The sequence below is a fragment of the Salvelinus sp. IW2-2015 genome, linkage group LG24, assembly GCF_002910315.2.
Source record: "Salvelinus sp. IW2-2015 linkage group LG24, ASM291031v2, whole genome shotgun sequence".
Classification (NCBI taxonomy): Eukaryota; Metazoa; Chordata; class Actinopteri; order Salmoniformes; family Salmonidae; genus Salvelinus; species Salvelinus sp. IW2-2015.
The window spans coordinates 5,767,080-5,783,975 of NC_036864.1; the positions used below are offsets into that span (position 1 = coordinate 5,767,080).

At 43.5% G+C, this 16,896-nt stretch overlaps 1 pseudogene; it reads right to left on the reverse strand.

Annotated features, from left to right (window-relative positions):
* The window catches only part of LOC111951339 (conserved oligomeric Golgi complex subunit 5-like), a 121,781-nt pseudogene that overhangs the window by 12,427 nt on the left and 92,458 nt on the right, over positions 1–16,896 (reverse strand).

A 16,896-nucleotide genomic window follows, 5' to 3' on the forward strand; every position in this document is an offset into this window, starting at 1 on the left:
CAGTCAAAAGTTTTAGAACACCTACTCATTCAAGGGTTTTCTTTATTTGTACTATTTTCTACATTGTAGAAATAATAGTGAAGACATCAAAACTATGAAATAACACATATCAAATCATGTAGTAAACCAAAAAAGTGTTAAACAATCAAAATATTATTTTTGGCTTTTTGAGATTCTTCAAATAGGCCCCTTTTTATTATTTTATTTTTTTATTTCACTTTATTTAACCAGGTAGGCTAGTTGAGAACAAGTTCTCATTTGCAACTGCGACCTGGCCAAGATAAGCATAGCAGTGTGAACAGACAACACAGAGTTACACATGGAGTATAACAATAAACAAGTCAATAACATGGTCAAAAAAAAAAAGAGAATCTATATACAATGTGTGCAAAAGCATGAGGTAGGTCAATAAATCGAATAATTACAATTTAGCAGATTAAACACTGAGGATGACAGCTTGCACACTCTTGGCATTCTCTCAACCAGCTTCACCTGGAATGCTTTTCCAACAGCTTTGAAGGAGTTCCCACATGTGCTGAGCACTTTTTGGCTGCTTTTCTTTCACTCTGGAGTCCGACTCATCCCAAACCAGCTCAAGTTGGTTGAGGTCGGGGTTGTGGAGGCCAGGTCATCTGATGTAGCACTCCATCACTCTCCTTCTTGGTCAAATAGCCCTTACACAGCCTGGAGGTGGGTTGGGTCATTGTCCAGTTGAAAAACAAATGATAGTTTCACTAAGCCCAAACCAGATGGGATGGCGTATAGCTGCAGAATGCTGTGGTAGTCATGCTGGTTAAGTGTGCATTGAATTCTAAATAAATAACTGACAGTGTCACCAGCAAAGTACCCCCACACCATAGCACCTCCATGCTTTACGGTGGGAAACACACATGCAGAGATCATCCGTTCACCACACCACGTCTCACAAAGACACTGCGACTGGAACAAAAAATCTCAAATTTGGACTTCAGACCAAAGGACAGATCCACCAGCCTAATGTTCATTGCTCGTGTTTCTTGGCCCAAGCAAGTCAATTATTTTTATTGGTGTCCTTTAGTAGTGGTTTCTTTGCAGCAATTCGACCATGAAGGACTGATTCACAGAGTCTCCTCTGAACAGTTGATGTTGAGATGTGTCTGTTACTTGAACTCTGTGAAGCATTTATTTGGGCTGCAATTTCTGAGGCTGGTAACTCTAATAAACGTATCCTCTGCAGCAGATGTAACTCTGGGTCTTCCTTTCCTGTGGCGGTCCTCAAGAGACCCAATTTCATCATAGCGTTTGATGGTTTTTGCGACTGCACTTGAAGAAACTTTAAAGTTTTTGAAATTTTCCGTATTGACTGACCTTCATGTCTTAAAATAATGATGGACTGTCGTTTCTCTTTACTTATTTGAGCTGTTCTTGCCATAATATGGACTTGGTCTTATACCAAAATAGGGCTATCTTCTGTATACCCCCCTACCTTGTCACAACACAACTGATTGGCTCAAACGCTTTAAGGAAATAAATTCCACAAATTCACTTTTAACAAGGCAAACCTGTTAATTGAAATCTCAAATCTCAAATATATTTTGAGCACAACCCCACCTGTGGATGTCGGGCCCTCATACCACCCTCATGGAGTCTGTTTCTGACCGTTTGAGCAGACACATGCACATTTGTGGCCTGCTGGAGGTCCATTTTTGCAGGCTTCTGGCCATGCTTCCTCCTTAGATATATAGATATATTTTGCTTGAACGCGATGAGCCAAGTAAAGCCCCACGGCCAAACCCTCCCCTAACCCAGACGACGCTGGTCCAATTGTGCGCCGCCCTATGGGACTACTAGTCATGGCCGGTTGTGACACATCTTGGGATTGAAWCRYGGTCTYTAGTGACGCCTCAAGCAKTGCGATGCAGTGCCTTAGACCGCTGCACCACTTGGGAGGCCCCTCATAAGGTGTATTTTTATCTGTTTTTTAAATCTAATTCTACTGCTTGCATCAGTTACCCGATGTGGAATAGAGTTCCATGTAGACATGGCTATATGTAGTACTGTGCGCCTCCCATAGTCTGTTCTGGACTTGGGGACTGTGAAGAAACCTCTTGTGGCATGTCTTGTGGGGTCAACATGTCAATACCTCTCACAAATACAAGTAATGATCGTTCCTCCACTTTGAGCCAGGAGAAATTGACGTGCATATTATTGATGTTAGCTCTCTGTGTACATTCAAGGGCCAGCCGTGCTGCCCTGTTCTGAGCCAATTGCAATTTTATTATGTCACTTTTTGTGGCACCTGACCACACGACTGAATAGTCCAGGTGCGACAAAACTAGGGCCTGTAGGACCGGACTTGTTCATAGTGCTGTTAAGAAGGTAGACCTGAGCTTTATTATGGACAGACTTCTCCCAATCTTAGCTACTGTTATATCAATATGTTTTAACCATGATAGTTTACAATTCAGGGTTACTCCAAGCAGTTTCGTCAACTCAACTTGCTTATTTTCCACATTATTTATTACAAGATTTTGGTGGGGTTTGAGGGTTTAGTGAATGATTTGTCCCAAATACAATGCTTTTAGTAAAAATATATTTAGGACTAACTTATTCCTTGCCACCCACTCTGAAACTAACTGCAGCTCTTTGTTGAGTGTTGCAGTCATTTCAGTCGCTGTAGTAGCTGACGTGTATAGTMTTGAGTCATCCGCATACATAGACACACTGGCTTTACTCAAAGTCGTTAGTAAAGATTGAAAAATCAGCAGCAGACTATGATCGACAATGTCAAAAGCCGCACTGAAGTCTAACAAAACAACCCTCCCAATCTTTTTATCATCAATTTCTCTCAGTCAATCATCAGTCATTTGTGTAAGTGCTGTGCTTGTTGAATGTCCTTCCCTATAAGTGTCCTGAATGTCTGTTGTCAATTTGTTTACTGTTTACTTAAATTGAAAACATGGCAAATAGGAGTGGCAATATCGTCCGCAATTATCCTCAGTCATTTTCCATCCAAGTTGTCAGACCCCAGTGGCTTGTCATTGTTTTCACCTCTTCCACACTCACTTTACAGAATAAAAACACTTTCATAATTTGGTCAGATATAATTGGATGTGTAGTGTCAGCGTTTGTTGCTGGCATGTCATGCCTAAGTTTGCTAAACTTGCCAATGAAAAAATCATTAAAGTAGTTGGAAAAATCAATATTTTGTGATGAATGAGCCATCTGATTCAATGAATAATGGAGCTGAGTTTCCCAAAAATGTAATTTAAGGTGCTCCATTTTTTTTTTTTTTTAACGATCATTCTTTYTCATTTATCTTTGTTTCATAGTGTAGTTTCTTCTTCTTTTTATTCAGTTTAGTCACATTATTTCTCAATTTGCAATACGTTTGCCAATCAATTGTGCAGCCAGACTTATTTGACATTCTGGTCACCYTAACAACACCCACCTGGGCACACACTCCAGCAGGTATATTTCACTGGTCATCCCCAAAACCAACTCCTCATTTGGTCGCCTTTCCTTCCAGTTCTCTGCTGCCAATGACTGGAACGAATTGAAAAAATCACTGAAGCTGGAGACTCATATCTCCCTCTCTAACTTTAAGCATCAGCTGTCAGAGCAGCTCACAGATCACTGCACCTGTACATAGCCTATCTGTAAATAGCCCACCCAACTACCTCATCCCCATATTGTTATATATTTTTATCCTCCTTTGCATCCCAGTATCTCTACTTGCACATCATCTTCTGCACATCTATCACTCCAGTGTTAATGCTAAATTGTAATTATTTCACCACTATGGCCTATTTATTGCCTGTATATAGATTTTTCTATTGTTATTGACTGTACGTTTGTTTATCCCATGTGTAACTCTGTGTTGTTTGTGTCACACTGCTTTGCCTTATCTTGGTCAAGTCGCAGTTGTAAATGAGAACTTGTTCTCAACTGGCCTACCTAGTTGAGAACTGAATGAGAACTAAAATAAAWAAATAWATWWWTWTTTWWTTTTGCCTCATCCCTCTCAACCATACCATTTTTCAAATCCTCATCAATCAACAGGGATTAAATCGTTTTTACAGTCAGTTTCTTAAATGGGTGCATGCTTATTAGTAACTGAAATAAGCTATTTCATAAATGTGTCAAAGTGCAGCGTTTGGTTGCTCCTCATTACACACCAGAGACCAACAAATATTCTTTACATCAATACCATAGGAATCACTACAAGACMTATTGTATGACCCTCTTATACAGTATATTAGGCCCAGCCTTTGGAACATTGATATACCTAGATATGGCTACTCTTTTGTGATCACTACATCTGATGGATTTGGATACTGCTTTCAAGCTAATTTSTGCAGCGTTAGTAAAGATGTGATCAATACATGTTGATGATTTCATTCCTGTGCTGTTTGTAACTACCCTGGTAGGTTGACCTACCCTGGTAGATGCCTGCACTGGTTACAGTTTGAAGCTTTTTCCTGAGTGGGAAGCTTGATGAAAGCCAGTCAATATTTAAAATCACCCAGAAAATATACCTCTGTTGATATCACATACATTATCAAGCATTTCACACACGTTATCCATCTGGACAGACTGTTAACACTTGATGGTCCATAGCAGCTTCCCACCAGAATGAGCGTTAGGTGAGGCAGATGAACCTGTAGCCATATTACTTCAACAGTATTTAACATGAGATCCTCTTTAATCTTTACAGGAATATTGTTCTGAATATAAACAGCAACACCTCCACCACTAGCATTTCTGTCTTTTCTGTAAATGTTATAACCGTGTATTGCTACCACTGTATCATCAAAGGTATTATCTAAATGAGTTTCAGAGATAGTCCAAATGTGAATGTCATCTGCTACTAGCAAATTGTTGATTTCAGGAACTTGTTTCTTAAGTTACATACGTTAACGTGGGCAATTTTGAGCACTTTTCTTCTGGGATGCTTACTTGTTTTCATTGCTTTACTGGGAAGCTTAGCAGCAGTAGATGTGCTCATGTTCTTTATGTTAGTGCAGGGTGAGCTGCACACAGTCGACTTCCTCCTAGGGCACACCGCCTCAGTGCTAACAGTATACAATAGCTGTAGGATCAGCAGAGGCATTCAGGGCAGTTAGAGGGACATAAATAAAGTTATTTAGATTGTGTCTACCAAACGCTGGTATAATGTACATTTGCTGAAGCATTATGACAACTCATTGACACAATTGTAGGGATTAACTGAGCTGGGCTTGGGTCATTGATAAGGCATTGTCTCAACGCAGCCTTATAATGCTGTGAAAGGATCATGAAACCCAAATGATTTGGGTGGATCCCATCCTCCTTATAAAATGTGTTTTGTTTTCAAAAGGTATAGAAATTGTCAACAAAAGTTACCCCCATTGAGCTGCAATAATCACATAGCCAGTTGTGAAGAGAAAGAATCCTGCTAAAGTGTTCAATGCCACGATTCAGAGAGGGCACAGGGCCAGATATGATTGTCTAGCAGAGAGTCAATCAGCTCTTTAAAATCCAGTTTCAATCCTTCAGAGCTGCCCTTCATAATGTCATTAAAACCCACATGGACGACGATACAATCGATTTCCATGTCCTGACGTAGTACATTCGGGAGCAGCTTAGTAATGTAATTTACTAGAGCTCCGGGACAGGACATTATTTTTGCACCAGGTACGCAAAGTTCTTACCATAGAGCTGTCCAAAATCACAGCAGGCGAGAAGGACGAGGAAATCAACCCACTTCCACGCTTCACAGGATTTGGAGAACCCTTTCTGGACGGGCGAGAGGCAGGATAACTTGAGCCCGTTGCTCCCGGTGCCTGGTGCAGGCCTCCGACAGATGGAGAAGCCCCACTCGATCCAGTTTCTGACATAYGCTGGCGACCTGCGTGATCAAGGAAGCCACCTCAAGCCTAAAATCCTCGGCAAGCAAACAATTACCYCACTGGAACGCTGAGTTATCCAGTTTGTCCCGAAACAAAGCGCAGTAGACACAGCTCCTACATATGTGAAGAGCTGGAAGATGGAGGGCTCCTAGGCCTGTAGGGTTTACTTCTAATCCACTATATAATCAWGAGTGAGAGCCAGGGTGGAGAGATTGTCTCTACACATTTTTTWTTTCTTAATGTTCAGGTCAACTCTACCTTTTGAAGACTACATTCGTAGGCAGGAGGAACCACTCAGACGCTGTGTGTTTGTMTCCCAAATGACACCCTATTCCCRATATATTAGTGCACTACTTTTGACCAGAGCCCTATGGGTCACTAACCCAGCCACTAGCCTCCTCAGTAACCCTCCTCATCCGACTAGCCAAGCAGCCCACTTGATGATGACCATCAGGGAAATTCTGAATGAACACTGACGACAATGGGCTGAGAGAGACATTCTCTGACCGATCTGTATTATTCTACCCCCCTCTATTCTCCTGTTCTCMTCTCCTCCTCCCCTCTCATCTCCTCTCCTTGCGCCCACTGACACATAGGGCTGCCACTTAGCCTCAGAACAGGGTTTGACTGATGGACAATTGGTTGTTGTGGAGACCTACCAGCTGCTCAGACTTGACGCAGAAGAGCTGGACGGTCTTGGCAGCGTTCTTGACCACCGCCAGTAAGACTGGTGTCTGCCGACGCCACGTTCAGCTCACTGTGGAGGACACACACATAATAATATAACATGTAGGACATCGGGAAGAACAGGATCAGCAAAAAAAAGTGATATGAACAACAGATGTAAGAAATAATATTTCCGTTTTTTTTCTTCCTGAGAATGTTGCCTGAGTGGAGAACAGTGTTTGTGTAGGTGTGTACCTGGTGATGGTCTTGATGATGCTGTCCAGTTCGTCGTGGGAGGGGTTACGTCCCCCCCATGGGGAACACCAGGTTGATGGGGTCAAACAGACAAGACAGAGACTTGGAGAGGTACGCTGCCTCGTAGGGCTGCAGAGTCCTTCAAAGCATTCTCTGGGGACACACACACACACACACACACACACACACACACACACACACACACACACACACACACACACACACACACACACACACACACACACACACACACACACACACACACACACACACACACACACACACACACACGTTATTTGTCTCATGAATGTGTTTACATACAATATACATTGATTGTTAATTATTTTCCTGGTTTAAACAAAGTTCTACATTTCGGGAACATGCCTAGAGGCCAGATTCTCTGTCTATTTACACATCTCACACACGCTGATCAAGACCCACAGCGAGTGCACAGTGGACTGGTCTGTGCCGCTGGAGCGAGATAAAGACATCAGCAGTGACAGGCTCTGGCAGGCCTACCSTCTCTTCCGACTCTCTCTCTCCCTTGCCCTCTCTCTTTTCWCTCACACTGATGAAATGGGGAAGAGGTAGAGAAACCCAAGCAAACAGCAGCCTGTAGGGGCGTCAAGGGACAAGGTTGGATATGGGGTTGCGCATGCTTGCGCACACARGCACGCACACACACACACTGCTGTATGCACTTCTCCAGCAGCACTCCAATCTTTGGTTCATCTGGCCAGTCATTTATGCACCATAATTCACCAGACAGGGCGCCTATTGATTAATGGTGCTCTCTCGTTAACTGAACGGTAGCTAAATGAGAATAATGACAATGARGACGAGTGATTTTCACACACGAGCAAATGTGCATTCAATGTTTGTTCTCCATCTCATCACCCTCTCCCTCTCCTCTGACTTATCCCTCAGTGTCAACCAGCCGATTCATCCATCTCTTCCCACCCGTCACTTCTCCGTCTGGGCTTTTTCACACTACCTCCTTCCATCCTCCTCCCTCACTTTATCCGTCTGTGCAGTTCTCTATCAGCTTGTTAGTGTACCTTCTGTCCTTTCTTCACACACACACACCTCTCTCTTCCCTCCCTCCCTCCATCCACTCTCCATCCCTTCAGCCCCCTCTCTCCCTCTCTCTTCAAGGCCCTACCACAGCAACAGACACCTTGAGTAACAGAGGTAATTTGGCCCACAGCAGTGCCCGTAATTACAAGGTTAAACACTGAGAGACAACACAAAACACACCGGCTGACAGCTCTACATCAGAGAGCAAACAGAGAGATGGAGAGAGGGACCCAAGAGAGAAGAGAGTACTAGAGAGAGGGAGAGAAAGAGAATTAATGGAGTCAGGGAGATAACCTGGGTCTGCTCTCATGTACTCTTGGTTAATCAACACTGACTCAGCTTGACTGAGTGCCAGAGGGAAAACCAGCGGGGCCAGGCGCTGTAGCCTGAGTACCCAGGGACAGGATCTCCTACTGGGAAACAGGGYGCAGCAAGGGCCCCTGGCTGGGCCTGGAGKTRCACACCTTTGGGTTAATGTGTGACTCATATCAGGCTCCAGCAGTTATAGACAGACGCTATAGTGTACAGGAGCCATTTCCACCTGTCTGGTCACATAGCCATCACCATGCAATTTAAACACTCAGGTTGTTGCATCTGTCACAAATATAGTTGCTTATCCAGACATCTACAGGCAGGATAGGGATATGTCAGGCCTGAAGTTTACCCAGTAGAGAGGGTCTCGGTCCCAAATGGCACCCTATTCTAAAAATCTTGGTTGACGGAGTCGTCCGTTCTTTTGACCAATCGATTGCTCAAAATGTTTAAACGTGTATTTTTCCACATATAAAATCAAATCAAATGTTATTAGTCACATGCGCCAAATCYAACAGGTGTAGACCTTACCGTGCTTACTTACAAGCCCTTAACCAACAATGCAGTTAAGAAAACATTTACTAAATAAACTAGAGTAAAAAAATAACACAATAAAATAACAATAACGAGGCTATATACAGGGGCTACCGGTACCGAGTCAATGTGCGGGAGTACAGGTTAGTTGAGGTAATTTGTACATGTAGGTAGGCAGGATAGATAATAAACAGCGAGTAGCAGCAGTGTAAAAACAAAGGGGGGCTCAATGCAAATAGTCCGGGTGGCCATTTTATTACACAGCAGTCTTATGGCTTGGGGGTAGAAGCTGTTAAGGAGCCTTTCYGACCTAGACTTGGTGCTCTGGAGAACAGTCTATGACTTGAGTGACTGGAGTCTGTGATCATTTTTTTGGGCCTTCCTCTGACACCGCCTAGTACAGTATATAGGTCCTGAATGGCAGGAAGCGTGGCCCCTGTGATATACTGGGCCGTACTCACTACCGTCACTACCGTCTGCCTTACGGTCGGATGCCGAGCAGTTGCCATACCAGGTGGTGATGCAACCGGTCAGGATGCTCTCGAAGCTGCAGAACTTTTTGAGGATCTGGGGGCCCATGCCAAATCTTTTCAGTCTCCTGGGGGAAAAGGTGTTGTCATGCCCTCTTCACACTGTCTTGTTGTGGTTGGACCATTCAGTTTGTTGGTGATGTGGACACAAAGGAACATGAAACTATCGACCCGCTCCACTACAGCCTCATCGATGTATGGGGGCGTGTTCGGCCCGACTTTCCTGTAGTCCACGATCATCTCCTTTCTTGCTTTCTCTTGCTCACGTTGAGGGAGAGGTGTTGTTCCTGGCACCACACTGCCAGGTCTCACCCCATCCCTATAGGCTTTCTCATCGTTGTCGGGATTCAGGTCTACCACCGGTGTGTCGTCAGCAAACTTAATGATGGTGTTGGAGTCGTGCTTGGCCACGCAGTCGTGGGTGAACAGGGACTAAGCACGCAGATGTTGTTGCCTACCCTTACCACCTGGGGGCGGCCCGTCAGGAAGTGCAGGATCCAGTTGCAGAGGGAYGTGTTTGGTCCCAGGGTCCTTAGCTTAGTGATGAGTTTGTGGGCACTATGGTGTTGAACACTGAGCTGTAGTCAATGAACAGCATTCTCACATAGGGTGTCTATATTARACCTATGTTTGAATAAAATCAACTATACTAAAATCAGGATACTTTGCCGGATGCTTTAAGCACTGCAATTAAAAATCAAGACACACAAATTACTAAAGAGGGAACAAGAGATCAATATAGCCTAACGAGAAGAAAAATACCTGTTCCCCCGGCCCTCTTCCTCCCCCTGCCAGCTGACGTTCGCAGATTCTGCCATTAGGTTCCTGAAGTTGCCGGTAATAGGCCACACACCAGCGGTCGGCAACCTTTTCCACTTGGAGTGCCAAGTTATCGTACCATTTCTACTGATCCGTGTGCCAGTTAGGATTATCATGTGCACATTTTCGTGGGTTACATTTCATTTCTGATAAAGTCTTCGTATCTCAAAATCAATGTCAAGTGGTTCATCAAAATGATATCTAAATGAAAATGATACAAATCCAAAAGTAACTTCTATTGCCAATATGTGAAAATAGCCTACATATAAAAACATTGCAGCCTMCAGGTAGACCACATCCTGATAAAAATAAATATCCTATTAATCACATTGGCTATGCATGGCCTGTCTGCAAGGAACTTGAAACATTGTATCAACTATTAACTTGGATCCAGCCTGAAGCTCACACTAGCAAACTTGCAACGTTGCATAAAGTATGTGAACTTTTGAGATACAGCTGTAGGATATTTGCACAACGGATAAGAAGTAATCAGGTAGGTATTTTTTATGACATTTCCCCCGGATCCACCAGCACATGAAATTTTTTCCCCTTCCATGCGGAGTGTTTATCGAAAGAGAGAGAGCTGGAAATATTTTCCCAACAGGCTACGTTGAGGAACTGTTGTTATTCTCAATGGACGTAAAAACACACTTTGTTTACTTGCTTTTTGAGTCGAAGAAAAAAAATTATTTGAGAAGCTCCACAGTGATGATGAGGTAAGACAATCATAAATAGTATCACATTCACAAATGGGTACATTTATAAGCCTACATTTGCACGCAGGCCAGGTAGCCTAGTTCAATGCGTAATCTGGTGTGTGTCCTTACTCAAGATTGACAAGAGCACTCCAAACAAAAAACAATTAATAACTTGTAAATGGAATGAAATAAACCCAAACTTTTCTTCACAAGTGTAGCCTAGGTTGTTCACTCCTACAATGACAACGGTAAAACTGCAATATTAAGAATATTTTGAATCCATCAACAGAAATGACCGTAACAAAACAAACATTGTAGATTAGAAATGATAGGAATTAGCGGTAAATGTACTCCTGGTGATACTGGTGTGCCATCCAAGCAGCCTCTYCAATGGATTAGTCCACTCAGACAGGCGTCTCGTGTGCCATACATGCCACTGTTCGACCCCCCCCCAAAAACAATCTCGGGCCGACACCCTATCGACCAGTTGACTAAATTAGGTCAGCCCTACCCTATTCCCTATTTAGTGCACTACTTTTGACCAGGGCGATGGGAGGGTGAGTCTGGTCTAGCAGGATTCTATAAAACTCTGATGTTGACGTTCCTTTATCAATCGTTTTCTTCAACTGTCCTTCAATCGTTCTCTGTTCTCTCCTCTACAAAGCCCTGTCTCTCCTCAGAGAGGTGCTATATAGCTTTCTCTGGTCAGATAGCTACTGTCCTCCATGTATGCACTCAAAGACTTCTTATATACTCACACTGGAGGCCTTTGAAAAAGCTTTACTCTCTCTCCCTTCTTTCACTATTTCTGGCACTCCTCCACACACACACACACACTCTCCTCCGAGCACTCTAAAATATAACAGGTTTAATGGACGTTTACTTTCTGCTCCATCCATGCATACTAATCAGTGTGCTGGCTGTGACCGGTTCTGTGGCCTGTTTAATTGCTAGTGGTCTCCCGTGTTTAAACTCTCCTACAGCTTTAGTACTGATGGAGCAGAATATAAAGAGACTTTACATTCTGAGATTCACCACGCATCACGGAATGTGTGTGTGTGTATGAGAATCTTCATACTGAAATTATTTCTGTCAATCACAGCAAGCTGGGTACAATCCCACACTGGTTAGTTGAGGTAAGGCTGTGTGTGTGTGTGTTGTGTGTGTGTGTGTGTGTGTGTGTGTTGTGGTGTGTGTGGGTGTGTGTGTGTGTGTGTGTTGTGTTGGTGTGTGTGTGTGTGTGAGACTCATTCGATCACTGTGAGTAGGATGTGAAGACGCAGACTGCATACTGTAACAAGTTAGCTGAGAGAGAGAGAGATATGGGAGAGAGGGGATAAAAAAAAAAGAGAGAGAAAGAAGGAGAAAGGAGCGAGAGAGTAGTCTAGTCTCTAATGTTTCGGGAAGATTACATACACTTTAGCCAAATACATTTAAACTACATTAATCCTAGTAACAATTCCCTGTCTTAGGTCAGTTAGGATCACCACTTTATTTTAAGAATATGAAATGTCAGAATAATAGTAGAGAGAATTATATTTCAGCTTTATTTCTTTCATCACATTCCCAGTGGGTCAGAAGTTTACATACACCCAATTAGTATTTGGAAGCAGTCCTTTAAATTGTTTAACTTGGGTCAAACGTTTTGGGTAGGCTTCCACAAGCTTCCCACAATAAGTTGAGTGAATTTTGGCCCATTCCTCCTGACAGAGCTGGTGTAACTGAGTCAGGTTTGTAGGCTCCTTGCTCGCGAACGCTTTTTCAGATCTGCCCACAAATTTTCTAGAGGATTGAGGTCGGGGCTTTGTGGTGGCCACTCCAATACCTTGACTTTGTTGTCCTTAAGCCATTTTGCACAACTTTGGAAGTATGCTTGGGGTCACTGTCCATTTGGAAGACCAATTTGCAACCAAGCTTTAACTTCCTGACTGATGTCTTGAGATGTTGCTTCAATATATCCACATAATTTTCCATCCTCATGATGCCATCTATTTTGTGAAGTGCACCAGTCACTCCTGCAGCAAAGCACCCCCACAACATGATGCTGCCACCCCGTGCTTCACGGTTGGGATGGTGTTCTTCAGCTTGCAAGCCTCCCCCTTTTTCCTCGAAACATAACGAAGGTCATTATGGTCAAACAGTTCTATTTTTGTTTCATCAGACCAGAGGACATTTCTCCAAAAAGTACGCTCTTTGTCTCCATGTGCAGTTGCAAACCAGTCTGGCTTTTTTTATGGCGGTTGTGGAGCAGTGGCTTCTTCCTTGCTGAGCGGCCTTTCAGGTTATGTCGATATAGATACTTTTGTACCCGTTTCATCCAGCATCTTCACAAGTCCTTTGCTGTTGTTCTGGGATTGATTTGCACTTTTGCACCAAAGTACGTTAATCTCTATGAGACAGAACGCGTCTCCTTCCTGAGCGGTATGACAGCTGCATGGTCCCATGGTGTTTATACTTGCGTACTTTTGTTTGTACAGATGAACGTGGTACGTTCAGGTGTTTGGAAATTGCTCCCAAGGATGAACCAGACTTGTGGAGGTCTCCAATTGTTTTTCTGAGGTCTTGGGCTGATTTCTTTTGATTTTTCCATGACGTCAAGCAAAGAGGCACTGAGTTTGAAGGTAGGCCTTGAAATACATCCACAGGTACACCTCCAATTGACTCAAATGATGTCAATTAGCCTATCAGAAGCTTCTAAAGCCATGACATCATTTTCTGGATTGTCCAAGCTGTTTAAAGGCACAGTCAACTTAGTGTATGTAAACTTCTGACCCACTGGAATTGAATTATAATTGAAATAATCTGTCTGAAACCATTGTAGGAAAAATGACTTGTGTCATGCACAAAGTAGATGTCCTAACCGACTTGCCAAAACATAGTTTGTTAACAAGACATTTGTGGAGTGGTTGAAAAACGAGTTTTAATGACGCCAACCTAAGTGTATGTAAACTTCCGACTTTAACTGTATGTTCACTTCAGACTCACTTGTAGTCGTGTTTGGCATGTGTGAAGAGGTCCTGGTTGTCTGTCTCTGTGGTGGGCAGGTCATGGCTATGTCCAGCCCTGCGCTGCTCGAAATCACCCCCTGGATGCTGGACTGTACTGCAGCAGCCGACACCACAGGTCGTTATAAAGACGGAGAAGCTTAGGGTACTCTCCCTCTAATGCCGCTTGAGGAAGGATGAGGCTGGAGAGAGAAAGAGACGGCGAGAGAGAGAGAGAGAGGGGGGGTGAGAAGGAGGTCACAAAAAGAGAAGGATGAGAAGGAGGACGAGCAGGAGAGTGGAGCCGTAAAATGTCACCTTCAGTGTTTTAATGACTGCAAAGGTAAACATCTGCTTTGATGCACACGAACAGTCTTTCTGCTCCCGTGAACTAGAAACATCACATTATCCCTGATTACCAGACTAGAGCATGGATGAAGGGATGAGACCGAAACAGAAAGACTATCCTGATTAAAATAACAGAAAATAAACGGTGACATTTTCTCSCTCATTATTATGTTAATTCCCTGACTTTGCGAGTGATTAGTTGCTCGTTAAGGGATGATATGCAGATTGTTTTAATGTAGATTGATTTGGTGAATGCATAATATAGCGTTTTATAATGATTCATACAGGTTTGAACTGAAGTACTTTCAGGCTCTAATGAGGTCTGGAGGGAGCAGCGCAGGCAGGAGGAGAAAGGATCATGTGCATAGATAGCATTCATATACACTACTCTAATTCATATTCTCGTATACAGGAGGAGACAGGATCATGTGCATAGATAGCATTCATATACACTACTCTAATTCATATTCTCGTATACAGGAGGAGACAGGATAATGTGCATAGATAGCATTCATATACACTACTCTAATTCATATTCTCGTATACAGGAGGAGANATTCATATTCTCGTATACAGGAGGAGACAGGATAATGTGCATAGATAGCATTCATATACACTACTCTAATTCATATTCTCGTATACAGGAGGAGAAAGGATAATGTGCATATAGTATTTGACATTCTGTATATTTATTCTAATTCTCATATGCTAATAGAACCATAGGTTACTTCACCATAAGAGAAAGAATAAGACCAAAACATATTAAAATATTTGAAGGGGAGGGGGGCACTGGCACAGAGACAGAGACAGACGGAGGAAGGATAGAGAGAGAGTGAGCCAGGGAGACAAAGGCAGAGAGAGAGGGAGGAAAGAGAGATACTGGGCCTGTGCGGATGAACTCCYTATTGACCAGTGAGAGTGAATGAGGAGCATCATTAACAGGTGATAACACTGTACTGTGTTAGAGCAGGGATCAATAGACACTGATTTCTCCAAGGCAGGCTGCTGTGGGCTTTACGACATGGTAAAGACACACACAATGATTAGTGCAATGGTGACTGGATCATAGCTCGACTGCTCTCTTTCTTTACCCTGCCAAGGGAGCACTTTGTATAGGTTGTGTTGCACACATTTTCCCTTAGTATCCTTTTCATGCCATCTGCTATCAGTCAATGTTCTCGAGTCTCTCACCACCAGAGCATTAGATACAGAACTCGGCAGGAGAAAAGACAACGGCGTCTATAACGAGATTTTAGAAACAGTTCCATACGCAGTCAAAAGATCCTATAGGTAGGCAGCCCACAGATCGCAGTGTGAAAATAGAGTTAACAGCACCACAGGAGCCAAACACACCTCTCTTTTACTCACCTCTACATCTACTGACATTTATCCCTTCTGCTGAAATGGCACACTTACTGTAAGATAAGGAGGGGGCGGAAACCTTTCTCCGCGGTGTGTGTGGATGGATGCTGTTGGGTTGTATCTCCACCTTATATAAGGCCGGTCCCATGGCGGGGTATAAATTAAAGAAGGTGAGTGTGTATGTGTTTATAGACCCTGTCCTGTCTGAAAGGGGGGTATATATCATCAGAGAGGTGTAATCATACCCCACAGTGGTTGGGAAGGGACAGGGAGGGGCGTTTAGGGTTTATAGGAGAAGGGAAGAGTGATGGCCCCACTGTRTGTGCTGTACCACTGATACACTCACACAAACGCATGGAAATGCAGGTACAGCATTACTTGCAGGCCACGTGGCAGGAGACGCAGACAGAGAGTAAGCGCGCACACACACACACACACTGCTATTAGGGTGCATCAGCGTTACTCTGTGAAACAGACATTACTATGTAGCCTCACCAGCCGTAGCTCTCTGGAACTACTCTGAGAGAGTGTGTGTGTGTGACATCACTCCAAAACATGTAGAGGATATCAGGCTGMCCGTCCTGCCGAGAGAAGAGAGAAACAACTGAACAGAGGGTCACACAAGGAGACACACACACACAGGGCTGTGATGAGTGCAGTCTGCACCCCACAGGCAGAAGGGCAGTGTGACTGRCATTATCACCATTATCTACCAGTGTGATCCTGGTAGATAATGCCACACCAGACGCTGCTATCGCCCCACACATTTATCACACTGCAAATCAGCTAGAACCCCAACCCCCACAAGCGCACGCCCACCGTGCTGTGCCATAACCGTCACCGTGGACAACAATGACAGCTCATCACCATGGTTACAAGTCATAGCTGGGCGTCTTAGGAGGTTAGTGCATAATGAGTGTCCACTCCTCTGAAGCATGCAGAGCTAGTACACACATGAGATCAGACAAATTCCGTCTCCTTGCTTGACATCCTGATTACAGATTGATGTGTCTTTCGGCTCTGTTTAATAGATCTGTATTTCCTCATGCTGTTTGTCTGTAGAGCTGAGCTAGCCCTACACTCATACTAATGACTTGCTCAGATCTGGTCCTAAGATGACAGGAGGACTGGTGTGTACAGTGGTACAGGAGATGATGATGATGGTGGTGATGATCTTAATGGTGACGATGACGATGGTGATGATCTTAATGATGACGATGGTGATGATCTTAATGGTGATGATGACGGTGTGATGATCTTAATGGTGATGATGATGATGGTGGTGATGATGATTTTGATGGTGATGATCTTAATGGTGACAATGATGGTGATGATCTTAATGGTGATGATCTTAATGGTGACGATAATGATGATCTTAATGGTGATGATCTTAATGTGATGATGGTGATGATCTTAATGGTGATGATGGTGATGATCTTAA